Source organism: Manis pentadactyla, chromosome 1 (assembly GCF_030020395.1).
Source record: "Manis pentadactyla isolate mManPen7 chromosome 1, mManPen7.hap1, whole genome shotgun sequence".
Taxonomy (NCBI): domain Eukaryota; kingdom Metazoa; phylum Chordata; class Mammalia; order Pholidota; family Manidae; genus Manis; species Manis pentadactyla.
The window spans coordinates 115,451,945-115,464,669 of NC_080019.1; the positions used below are offsets into that span (position 1 = coordinate 115,451,945).

General features: G+C 35.1%; 1 protein-coding gene across 6 annotated transcripts in view; it reads left to right on the forward strand.

The window, feature by feature from the left end:
* The window catches only part of MAP3K13 (mitogen-activated protein kinase kinase kinase 13), a 171,341-nt gene that overhangs the window by 43,413 nt on the left and 115,203 nt on the right, over window positions 1-12,725 (forward strand). For 2 of the 6 annotated variants that reach the window (XM_036933220.2, XM_036875068.2), the window contains exon 1: window positions 9,121-9,223. The exons of the other annotated variants lie outside the window; for them this stretch is intronic. The gene's annotated coding sequence lies outside the window, so the exon portion shown is untranslated. Of the gene's footprint in view, window positions 1-9,120; window positions 9,224-12,725 lie in introns of those variants that run through there. 6 annotated transcript variants of the gene reach the window in all.

Sequence of the window (12,725 nt, forward strand, 5' to 3'; positions counted from 1 at the left end):
AGGTTAGGAAATAATTATGAATTGTTTATGTTAAATATCCTAGTAGTATTTCAAAAATAATATCAAAAGTTTTTTTTTCCTTTTGCTAACAAGATGGGAGGTGGAGATGGAAGAGAGAAATCTTTAGGAGAAAGCAATTTGAATATCTAATTTCTGCTCCCTCCCTGTGCCCAGCCATTACATCTTTATTCCAGCTTTATTTGAAAAATCAGGGTTGCAGTTAGAGGTAGAATTATTGTCCCATTTACTGCTCCTTCCTAAATTGAAGGTAGTAGGGACAGGAAACATTGTCAGTTCAGACAGGAGGGACAATTGAAAGGCCTGTAATTCTATCTTATAATTAGTGTGGTGCTTATGTCTTTCTAATGGTTTACAATTCTTCTTTAAAAGACCTGTAATATTGAGAACAGTCCAGCCACTATTTTAAAATAGTGTAGAGATATTCCAGGAAAAAAGATTAAAATATCAAAAAGTCCCTCTGCTGAACTTTCCCTGCTACTCTTTCCCCATTCACTTATTTACCCTTCATTTCAACTTCTGAAACACCAGTATATTCTGCAGAAACTCAGATTGTGAAATGTTTAATTTTTTCTGTCCTGAAACAGCTTTTGAGAGCAAGGTAGATGACTGGGCTAAAAATTCCAGGGCAACACTTGTAGTTTCACCTGAAAATGAGAGAGAGAGGTGCCAATGGTGAAACTAGAGGTGTGGCTAGATTTGGGGAAATACTTGTTTCTATTCTAAATCATCCCCACTTGTTTAGGACTCTGTACTGATTTTCAGTGGTTTAGGGTTAGTATCATAACTGCTTTGCACTGGAAAGGATTGGTTTCCCATAAGCCTTTTTTTATGGTAAATCGGAAATAACTTCCTCTTGGTGAAAATAGATATTTTAGAAATTTCAAAATAAAGCAAAAACAAAAGTACTTTATATTATGTAGAGTTTAAGATAGTTATCCTAATGTAACAGGTATTAACTATAGACTCAGATTCTCACTTCAGCATGATACATTCAATGTTTGACTTGCTTCAAAATTAGCCTGTCTTGGATAGCTTGAAGCAGTATCAAGGGTAAATTTCTGAATTGGGTAAATAAGTGAAGGTTTTCTGTGTATAGTTGACCCTATAAATATATAATGTTATATGTTTAAATTTGAGCTTTTTAAAAATGGCCTAAGGGAAAAAAGCCTTTCATTTTGTGTAAAGTTTATTGATTTCATCAGTGATAATAACATCCAAGTTCAAGGTGCAAAGGCAGATACCATTTGGCATACCTTTCTAGTGTGTCATGTGAAAGTAGTTTCTATTTGAAACTTTCAGATAGATACTCCAGAACTAATGGGGAATTCCATCAAGGTCATTTACCCATTAAAACTTTGAAAAAAAAAAAAGGGAAAAAATTGCCTTTGTGTACACATTAACCTATCTGCGTTTAAGTGGCACTTTTTTAATATTAAAGGGAAAGCTCAAATTGGGTTTGTTTTATATTTCGAATAAAAAATAACAAATTTAATTAACTTGGTGGTTAAGTTTATATCTTTGTCGTCTATTATATCTCTTCTGGATTGGCAAAATATCCAATGCTTACAAAAATGACTTTCTACTGTCTAGCCTTTGAAATACAAGTAAAGGCAGGAATTCTTAAATGTTTTCCTTGGTAGTTACATTAGTTGAAACAGACCCAGTTCTTACTCGTGAAGCTTTATAAACCTGCCCTTAAATGACATTGACAAACAGGCAGACATTTGACTAAGCAAACATTGCTGGATATACACGATGAATAAACGTATTGTCATTCTGTAAATGTCTTTTGTGTGGTCTAAATACACAATGAAATGTTGACTGTTTAGAAAATAGCAAGAGGAATTATTTGTCCATAGGCTGTCAGTTTATCCAGTCCTGATTCTTTAAATCCATATTTTAGTTAATGTTAAAATTTGCATCTATCGTGCCCCATAGAATGATAGCATATGAATTAGTTTTGATTTTAATTATTGTATAGCTTTCAAATATTTTATTGTTGCAATTGTGTATGAGTCTGTAGGGCCTTTGTGAAAGGTTCAGTGTCTGACCTGTAGCATTCTGTATAATTTATTACTTTCTGTGCCTCCTATTCCTTTATCTCATACTGTTGCTGAGATGGCAGGTGCATTTGCTGTCTGCCTTTAGAGAAGTAAAGCTTTTATAAAAACTGTCTATTAAATATTGAGATTAAAATATTTATACAAAATCCATAAGGTTTATGTAATAACTATATAATAATGTATATATAATATCATGCATTTACCTACAACCCAATTTTAAAAAAGCAGTATTAATATACCTCTAATATCTCCTACTCCTCTCTGATCTCAGACTTTTTTTGTTTCCTCAGAGGTAACCAAAGTTCTGAATTTTGTGTCAATAATTTTCTTGCTTTATTCAATGGTTTTATTACATATCTATATGCCTAAACAGTACATTGATTAGTTTTATGTATTTTTGAACATAATATGTATTTTTCTGTGACTTACTTTTTTTTTTTTTTCAACATTATGGTCCTAGATTTATCCATGTCGATGTGTATATTGCTCAGTTTTCACTGCTGGATAATGCATCATATGAGCATTCCACCACTTATTAGATGACTAATTGATTGATGGACATTTGAAATGTTCCAGTTTTTAGTTATTCCAAACATTGCTCCTATATATACATGTGTTCCTGTATATGTATCTGCCACACATATGCAAGAACTTATCTTTCAGTGTTTCCCAAATTTTCCATGTCATAGCACACATAGAAAATGAGACAATATTTGTATAACATGCTGTATTAAAGGAATGAAGCTGTGACTCTGGTCTGGGGTTTCTGCTTGGCTGGAGGGCTGAAGAGATTCATATCTGGGTACACCTGTAACCCATTTGTTGTATAATAGGGTGCCATGGCACAGTAGTTGGGAAGCTTTGCTAGGATGTGTGACTGGCAGTTGAATTGCTGGCTGTAGGAACATGAAAATTGAAATTCTTCAATTTTTCTAGGTAATATCAAATTGCATGGTGGTATTAATAATTCCATTTAATTGGCATCCAAAGTATAATTGTAATTGTATCAATTCACATTTCCTGAACACATATTTAAGACAAAAAAAGGGAATCAGAGAGAATTCTCTGATTTTGAAGGTCAAGTAGGGAAAGAAAACAATTATTATTCCCTAAGATACCAATTCAGATTTGCTTTCTCATAACATGTTAATGTCAAAATTCCTTTAAAATGTGGCAGGAGAGAGTTATAGGCAATAGATGATATGAAGAAGTGATAACATGCTTCCCTAGTTGTTGTTAATAGTGAGAGAGCTGTTTCTGCCTTCCAGGTTTAGTGTTGCATTAGCTTTTCATTTCTTAGCCTTGAGAGGTACTTCCAGATAATGTATACAAGATGGAGTAATGAGAACTATTTGCCAGTAACTTCTAGTTCAGAAACCCAAGTGTTTAGAAAAGAGGCTGGTTTGTTTGAACTATTCTTAAAACTGGTTTTCTTTTAAACAGTAAAAAAAAAAAGTTTAAAAGAATTACATTAAGGTAATAAATGATAAAATTAATTCTTCCATTCAGATGACATCAGACTAGACAAGTGATTTTAGAAAGATTACCAACCGTTCATACGTTTTCCCATGACATTTTCAAGAAGCTCCTATATATTACTTACACTGTTACATCTCTAATGGATTTCACACAAAAAATATAAAAGAAATCTTTACTTGGTGGTTATATTGCCTTGGGGCTTGTAGACTGAGGCTGTTTAAAATTAAATGGAAAATATCAGAGCAAAGCATTCAAATTTATGCTTAGCCTGGTTTATAAAGTCCTAATGACAAAGTAGTATTTTAATATACTTGGCAGAGAATTATATATGAGAACCATACTTCCATTTTACTGGTATACTATACACTACACATAGTTGTTTTTATATAAATTAGAATTTGAAGTATGGTCACCAGTTCTTGTATTAAAACTTATATTTACAGTATGTGTGGTGTGTGTATGCATGCATATATGCATGCACCACACATACATATGTATGTATGTGTGGTGTGTGTATATACATATGTGTGTATATAGTATTGGTTGGTTGGTAGTATTTACTCATTCTCAAATAGCATTAAGCATATGAGTATAGTCGACAGTGTGACTTCCCTCTAACTATGTAGCTAAACTCTAGCTATACATGTAAAGTTTAAACAATATATAATTACATAAATAACAATAACAAATCGTGGTATTTGTTATGAATTCAGGGTTTTTAAATAATTTTTCTTCTTTGAATATGAAATATTTTTTGTAATTTTCCACAGTAGGCCATAGTTTGTAAAGCTAGTTTTTAAATGATAGGTTCCTGAGTTTTAATAACATGGACACATTTCAGCATAGCTGGACATTACATCAGCGCTTCTCAGATTTCTACCCAACGACCCCTTTTAAGAGGTAGAGAGTAAATTTGTAACCCTAGAAGTAGGAAAGTGACCTCCTGCAAAGACATTCTATGCTTGAAATCTCAGGATTTGCCTTAAAGTTAAGCAATTTTGCATTCTTCTCTGTTTCAATATATTTTCCTCCAAATAAAGCTGGTGCTGCATAAAGACCTATCCTGTGGCTTCAAATACCCCAGTTTTAGAAGCATGATAATAAATGGAATCCCATTTCTCAAAGGTCTTTAAATCAGAAGTTCTTTCTTGTAAAAAAAATTTGACTTTAATCATCTAGGTTTCATTTAGGCTTTATTGAAAGTGAAAAAAGTCTCCTGCATGACTTCCTTTGCTCTTAGTAATTTCTCTGTCTTTTTAACCAACTATCTTGTGGCCTTTTGTATATCCTCATTTCTTGGACAGTGTGCATTTAATGGAACCCTTCGCCTTTGATCTTTTTTTTTGTCTTGGTTTCCAGGAAATTACCCTATCCTGCTTCTTTCCAAAACCCTGTGGCCATTCCTTGCCTGTCTTCTTTGCATATCCTCTCTTTCCCTAATTGTGTTTCCCAGGGCTCAGGTTTAGCTTCTCCTTCCTCATCCCATTATCACCTTCCTCAGCTATCCCAGTTCTGTCCTCACCTCTGAACTCTCATCCTGTAATATCCAGATGCCTTTTGGACAATTCAACTAGGACATTTTAGGGTTACTTCATACTTAGCATTTATAAACTCACCCTGACCCCTCAGTGCCATGCACAGAGCCTGGCATAGTAGGTACCAACAAATATTGATTGGATGAATGAACTAAATGAATCTCATTCCCCTTTAAACCAGCTTCCTCCTTGAATTTTCATCTTTTTTCACTATCGTCACTGTTTTCATGTCTGCTCCCTGCTATTGCAAACAATTAAGTTTTTCTTTTGCAATGTATCTTACATCTGTATTAGTTCTTCTCACTGTATTTTCATGTCTGTTACCCTAGTGCAGGCCCCTATCACCTTATGCCAAGATAACTCTCACTGTTCCCCATCTGGCCTCTTTGGTTCTAATCTCTTCTCTCTCCAAGCCTTTCCCAGTCAGTATAGCTGCCCTAATAGCTTTTTAAATGTTTGCTTATTTCTTGTTTTAATAAACTTAAAAAAAAATTTTAGAACAATTTTAGGTTTACAAAAAGTTTCCAAAATAGTATCTTTTCCACCTTCTCTGATGTTAACATTTTACATAACCATGGCTCTTTTGTCAAAATAAAGAAATTAACACCGATACCTGACTATTAACTAAAATCCAGACTTCATTCAGTTTTCACCAGATTTCCCACTACCATACTTTTTCTATTCCAGGATGCCACATTGCCATGTAGCATATCCAGGTATTTTCAAATAAGTAATACCAGCTTTTGGTAAAAATTAAAAAGCACAGAAGGATATTAAGTCTCCTTCCCACCTCTGAACCACAGCTCTCTAGTCCCTTCCCTAGAAATATCCCATTGTTTGTAGTTTGTTGGATATTCTTCCAGAGGAATTATCTGTGCACATACATGCTCTCAAACATACTCACACAAATAGTTCCATTCTAAATATACTGCTCTGTACCTTACTTTTTAAAAGCCTTAATATAGCCTGGTCATTCTCTAACAGTAACCCAAGGTTGCCATATGTTTTTATTCTAGTATCCTGTTGAATAGCTGTACTATAATTTGATTTATGAGTTCTCTACTGATTGACATCTTTTACTTTTGCAAACAATACTGCAGTGAATCTCCATGGACATATGTCATTTTGCCTGTGTATGTTTTCAGTTAGTGCTGCGTAAATGGGTATATGCACTCATAATTTCCTTACCAGTTTGCTTTTCAGACAGTTTCTACCAATTTATTCTCCATTTTTCCCTGTAGCCTCATCAACATTGAGACTTTTTGAATTTTGCCAACTTGATAAGTTAAACTTATGGCATTGTAGTTTTAATTTGCATTTCTCATAATAAGTGGAGTGTCTTTTCATATATTTAAGTGCCATTTACATTTGTGAACTATCTATATACTATGCCCATTTTTCAATGATATTATTACTCTTTTCTTCTTTAAAATCTTTTGATTCTCCCTATTTTCTAATATATTAAGTTAAGATGCTAATCTTCTTTTCAAGACTTTACATCACCTTGCCACCCCAGTTTCACACTGCTTTCCAATAACCACTACTGCTCTGACTAGTCTGGTTTCCATACCCTCGCAAGGGCGCACTGTGCGTGCCTTTTTTCATGGGGTTCCCCTTTTTCCCCCTCCACTTGGATCTCCTCTTTTGAGACAGATTGTTGTCACTTCCTAAAATGGGGTAAACTTCCTTTTAATTTCAACTGGACTTCTAGAAAGAATAATGAACTGGTAGTTTGTAAACTCTTAAAATGATAGCCCTAAGACAGCACCAAATTACAAAAACACTGTTCATATTAAACTAACCACATCTCCATCTCCAGTAGAGTTCTAGTGGACTGCTATGTTACCCACATATCTTTATTTCTTATAAGACATTTTATTCTCCTAATATGTTTGAGAAGTTAAAAAAAGAAATGTAAGCTATATGAGAGTAGGTGGTTTTGTAGCTGATCAAAGTTGTGTACCCAAAGAATATTGATTCATGAATCAGTGTCAAACTGAAAGTCTCTAATATAATGTTCTCTGTTTCGGAACTCTATTTTTTTAAAAGTGTGATTGCTATACAATCTCATGTTGGTTTCAAATACACAACACGGTGGTTCAACAGTTACCCATATTATCAAATCCCCAGCCCTTCCAGTGCGGTCACTATCTATCAATGTAGTAAGATGTTACAGAATCATTAACTGTATTCTCTGTTCTGTACTACCATCCCCATGACCAACTTATATTGTGCCCCTTAATCCCCTTCCTCTCCCTCCCCACCCTCCCCATTGGTAACCACTAGTCCCTTCTCAGTGTCTGAGTCTACTGCTATTTTTCAGAACTCTATTCTTTATCTTGACTGCTCAATGTTTATTTACTAATAACTTGGTGGATACATGGGAATTAAGTAAATGCAGTTTGGCTTAAAAAAAGATACTTCCTATGACACTACAGTGGTATGATTCAAAATTATCTTCGTGGTTTAGAAGGTTGGGCTAAAACCAATAAGGTAAAATTTTAAGGGATTGAATGCAAAGCTCTGCATTTCATCTCCAAAATTAGTTGAAAAAAAAAATGAGGATAGAGTCAGGCACCTGGTTTGATGTGTATGACAAAAATTTAGGAGTCCAGTAAAGGGTACAATGAATTAAAAATCCAAAACAGTCTTGAGCTGCATTTATGAAGGTATAACATCCAGATTAAAGAACTTAACAGTTCGACAATTATTCTCCATCAGACCTCATTTGGCATGTACTATTCAGTTCTGGATATTACATTTTCAAAGGAATGTTTTGAATTGAAAGCACCTGTATTACTTTTCTATGACTGCTATAACAAATTATCACAAAGTTAGTGCTTAAAACAACCCAAATTTATTATCTTACAGTTCTGTAGGTCAAAAATCCAACATGGATCTCACTAGGCTAAAACCAAGGCATCATCAGGGTTGCATCCCTTTCTGGAGGCTTCCAAGGAGAATCAGTTTCTTGCCTTCTCCAGCATCTAGCGGCCCCCTTCCTCCATCTTTAAAGACAGCAAGAGCAACTGAGTCCTTATATTGCCTCTCTCTGACCACAGCTGGGAAAGGTTCACTGCTTTTAAAAGGTTCATGGAATTAGACTGGACCTATTTGGAAAATCTCCTCATCTCAAAGTCTTTAACCTTAATCATGTCTACAAAGTGCCTTTTGCCGTGTAAGGTAACACATTGGCACATTCTGGTGAGGAGGGCATTGGGCCGTCTTTGGGGGGATGATTCTGCCCCTTACAAGTGCTTACTGCAGAGGGTCACAGGAGAGAGAAGGGGCTAATTGGATACAGAGAATCAGACTGAGATTTGAAGATGATCCCAAAATTTATTGCCTGAGAGAAAATGAGATAATGTTTATACAGTGAGTACAAAATAAAAGTACAGACTTTGCCTTCAAAGGCTAATGCTACAAATTATAGAAACATAATAGCTCAGAAGGGAAAGGAACTTAGGGATATGGAGGGAGATGAAGCTAACCTAACATTTTATTTTGCAAAAAACAAAATTTGGGATTCAAGTTCTCACTTTACACTCGATCAGCAGGTGATTCCAGTGGTTTCAGTGTCAGAAAGCATTAAGTTTAACAAGAACTCTGTACTATTTCCTTAACTGGTGAGAGAGTCAGGGGACCATAGTAGAGAAGCAACTTTCTGGCCTCTTTTTGCCGTGATTGCACAATGCATATATTCTGAGGAGGAGGGAAAACTTTCATCAAAGGAAGAAAGCAAAATTTTTGAAGCTCAGAGGGCTATTGTTTTTTGTTTTTGTTTTTTCACAAACATGAGAAAGAATTCCCTTCTGAAACCAAAACCCAACCATGAGAGATTATGAGATTTTTCAGGCTTTCCCTGTAATCTTCCTTACATTTGTCTCTTTAAAGACGTTGAACTTGACCTTTAAGAAGTTGCTGGTAAGTGGTTATCAAGCAATAGTTAAATTAAACCCTCCCACCTCGCTCCTGTTGGGTGGTAGCTTCCAAGGCCATAGCACATGTGTATCAGTGTGAACCTGATCCAGAAACAGTCCGGAAGTGAACAAAGTTTAGTCTGTGAGGAAACAGGCGGCTGCTGGAAGTTTCATGCTGTCTGTCCAGACTTCAGTTTGCTGTAATGTAAGTAGTGATTAAAAATATATATACTATGGTAATTGAATATAAAAAGATTATAGGAATAATTTCCCTCTAAGACTAAATTAAGGCCCTACTGGCTCTACATGTTGTGCACAAGACCTACTTAAGGTTTCAGAATTTCACAAGTAGTTTTATTTGTGAAAATGAAAAGAAAAGTCATGAAGTTTTTCAGCCCAGTGTTCTGCTAAGACAGGTCCTGCTTTCAGAAGATGTTTTTTATTTAATTCCTTGTCTTTGGTTGAGTCCAGGTATTTATAGTCAGAAAATAAAAGTGAGTGAATATATACCTGGTGCCCAGAGATTGATTATTTCAAAGTAGTGCTTAGCTTTTTCCCTGACGGTCTTTCCAGTTGCTTTTTCCTTTAGTTTAGGTTTATGTTACAAGTTTATGTTAGCAGATATTTAGTAGTCTCTCAAGTTATTAAACTGTTCAAAGAAATTAAATGAATGAAAATAAAGTAGAACTTAATACAGTGTAATAAGATGGGATTGTAGATTTAAGAGTGTCAGAATGTGTTTTTAAAGAGGAAGACCTTTGTGAAAAGGACGGCAATGGCAAGCACCCTTAGAAATTTCATACAACTTTGGAGAAATCTGTTTTTAAGATTTTGACATGTACTGATTTTCAGGAATAAATTCCCAGTACCATAGTGTAAAAAATAAATTTCATATGAAAAATATGAATTTAGAAATTTTGTATTTCAGCTGTTGTTAGTTCTATGTTGAAATTAGGATTCCAGGAACTTCACACATTGTTACACAAACATTGACTTTAATTGAGTGCAGCTATGGGAATGTTAAAGTCATGTTTGGTGTTGAAGAGGTTAATGTTTTCTATTTTCCTTTTGCCACATGTATTGAAAAAGACTGGTATGTGTCAATTTTACAATTTTGAATGTGGAAACCAAACTTGACATCGTTAATATATAAAAGTTATAAAGGCTGGCAGTTGGCCATTTGACTTTCAAATCACTCGGGGAGTGCTGAGGAGACCATTTGTTTATGTAGAAGTACACTAGGTTTCCCCTTTATCTTTATCTCAGACCTCAGGGACATTTGGTCTATTTTTCTAGCCTGCCTCTTATTCCTGCTGGATTTAGTGGGAGCCCAGATGTTGATATTGGGCCCCAGGTGACCCTTGGTGGGAAGGAAGCCCAAGACACACTTTCCCAAGCAGGCTGTGGAACTGTTAATGAAGTGAAACCTTTACTCGCCATTTTGATTGCTGAATCTCAGTGATTCTAGGTTCCTAAACTGATTAACTCCCCCAATTCAGTAGCCTCTGATGGGCCAGGTTACGTAATTGTTAGTTCATGGGGCAAGAGTACAGAGGTGGAGGTGGTGGAGGTCCTGGGAAAGGAGCCAGCGTGGCAGGTGACTCTGTTACCAGGGAAGCAGCTCTTTTCCTAACCAGATTTGAAATATTTCAGTCTTTTAGCAATGTGGAAGGCCGTATAGGTATGTACTGGCTGAATCTTAACCGCAACCCTTTTGGATTTTTTGAAATCCTCCAATAGCTGCCTCTAACATCAAACACTTGCCTGTACCATACAAAGACCACCCAGTCTGCCTTCTAAACACTGTCTGTTGAACAGCACTGCCTACACTGTTCTCCTCACAGTTTGCTTCAGGTAGTAGGTGTTTTGCTCCTTCTGGAACACTTCAAGCTTGTTCCTGCCTCAGGACCTTTGCTGCCTGGGAAGCTCTTCCCCAACATTGTTTCTTCCTTCCATTCATTCAGATTTCTACTCAAACACCTCCTCCTCAGAGGCACCACTCCCTCACTTCCACCACATCACTCTTTTTTCCCTTTACCTTGATCTACTTAAAAAAAAAAAATTAGCTGCCATTGGAATTTATTTTATTCCAATATATATGTATCTCCACACTATATTTAGTCTTTTAAATTTATGCAGTTGTTCCCAATAGAATATAAGTTCTGTGAGGGCAATAACTTTGTCTTATTCAGTGTTGTATTGCCAATATCCAAAATAGTGCCTCCTTGACAAAGTCTTCCCACACAGCCAGTCTGCTATCCATTCAGTTTCCATTCAGGGCTCCCAAACCACTGTTATTTTTCCATATATCCTTTTAGGGTTTTGTTTATGTATATAGAAGGAAGTAACTTTTTAAAAAAATTTTAAATTATGATAAAAGCACAACATAAAATTTACTACCAACCATTTTTGGTGTACAGTTCAGTAGTGTTAAGCATATTAACATTGCTGTGAAACATATCTCCAAAACTTTTTCATCTTGCAACTCTGAAACTCTATACTCACTAAATAACAACTCTGCATTTTGCCCTCCTCTGCAAGCCCCTGGCAACCACCATTCTGTGTTTTGTCTCTATGAATTTGACTTCTTCAGATACCTCATAGAAATGGGATCATACAGTTTTTGTCTTTTTTGTGGAGCTTATTTCTCTTAGCATAAAGTCCTCAAGTTTCACCCATGTTGTAGCAAATGACAATATTTTTTTTTCTTTCTTTTTATGTCCACTTTATGGATAGGCCACATTTTGTTTATCCATTCATCCATCGATGGACATTTGCATTGGTTATTGTCAATAATGTTGCTATGAACATAGCTGTGCAGATAATTCTTTGAGGTCCTGCTTTTGGTTCTTTTGGAGATATACCAAGAAGTGGGATTGCTGGATCATATGATGACTCTGTTTTCCATTTTTTGAGGAACAGCTATAGTATTTTCCATGGTGGGGCTGTCCCATTTTCATATAATTATAATTTGCATTTCTCTCATTATGAGTGGGGTTGAGCATCTTCTATTTTTAAAAAAACCTGCCTTTTTTCCTGTAAACTATTTATATTCTATGTCCTTATGCGACTCTTTTCCTATTAATTTGATAACATTTTTTTTGCTTTTGTGCCTCTGGGTTTTCCAAATTTATAAGCTAGTAATCATTGGTACAGGTTTGGAGTTAAGAGTACCTGGGTTTGAATTCTAGATCTGTTTAATAGATGTACAATCTGGACTGGGCAAGTTACTGAATATTTCCAAGTCTCAGTTTTCTTATCTGTAAAATAGGAATAAAATTGAGTTGTTATAAAGATTAAATGAGATGATGTATATTAACTGCTTAGTAGAGGGCCAGTATGATAAGGCAAGAAAAATAAAAAGAAGGCCAAAGTTCAGAAAGGAAGAAAAACTGTCAATATTCACACATGGCATGATTGTATACATAGAAAACCCTGTAGAATCTATGCAAAACTATTTGAACTAATTAATGCATTTAACAAGATCACAGGTTAAAGTCAATATAAGATTTGTATTAGAAATAATTAGAACAGGTAAAACAATTAAAAAATAAAGACATCACCATTGAAAATATCAAATACATAGAAATAACTCTTTAAAAAAGCACTAGACCTCTATCCTGAAAATTACAAAACATTGCTGAGAAAAATTAAAGAAGACCAAAGTAAAAAGTTCAATATATATATACCATGATCATGGATTTTAA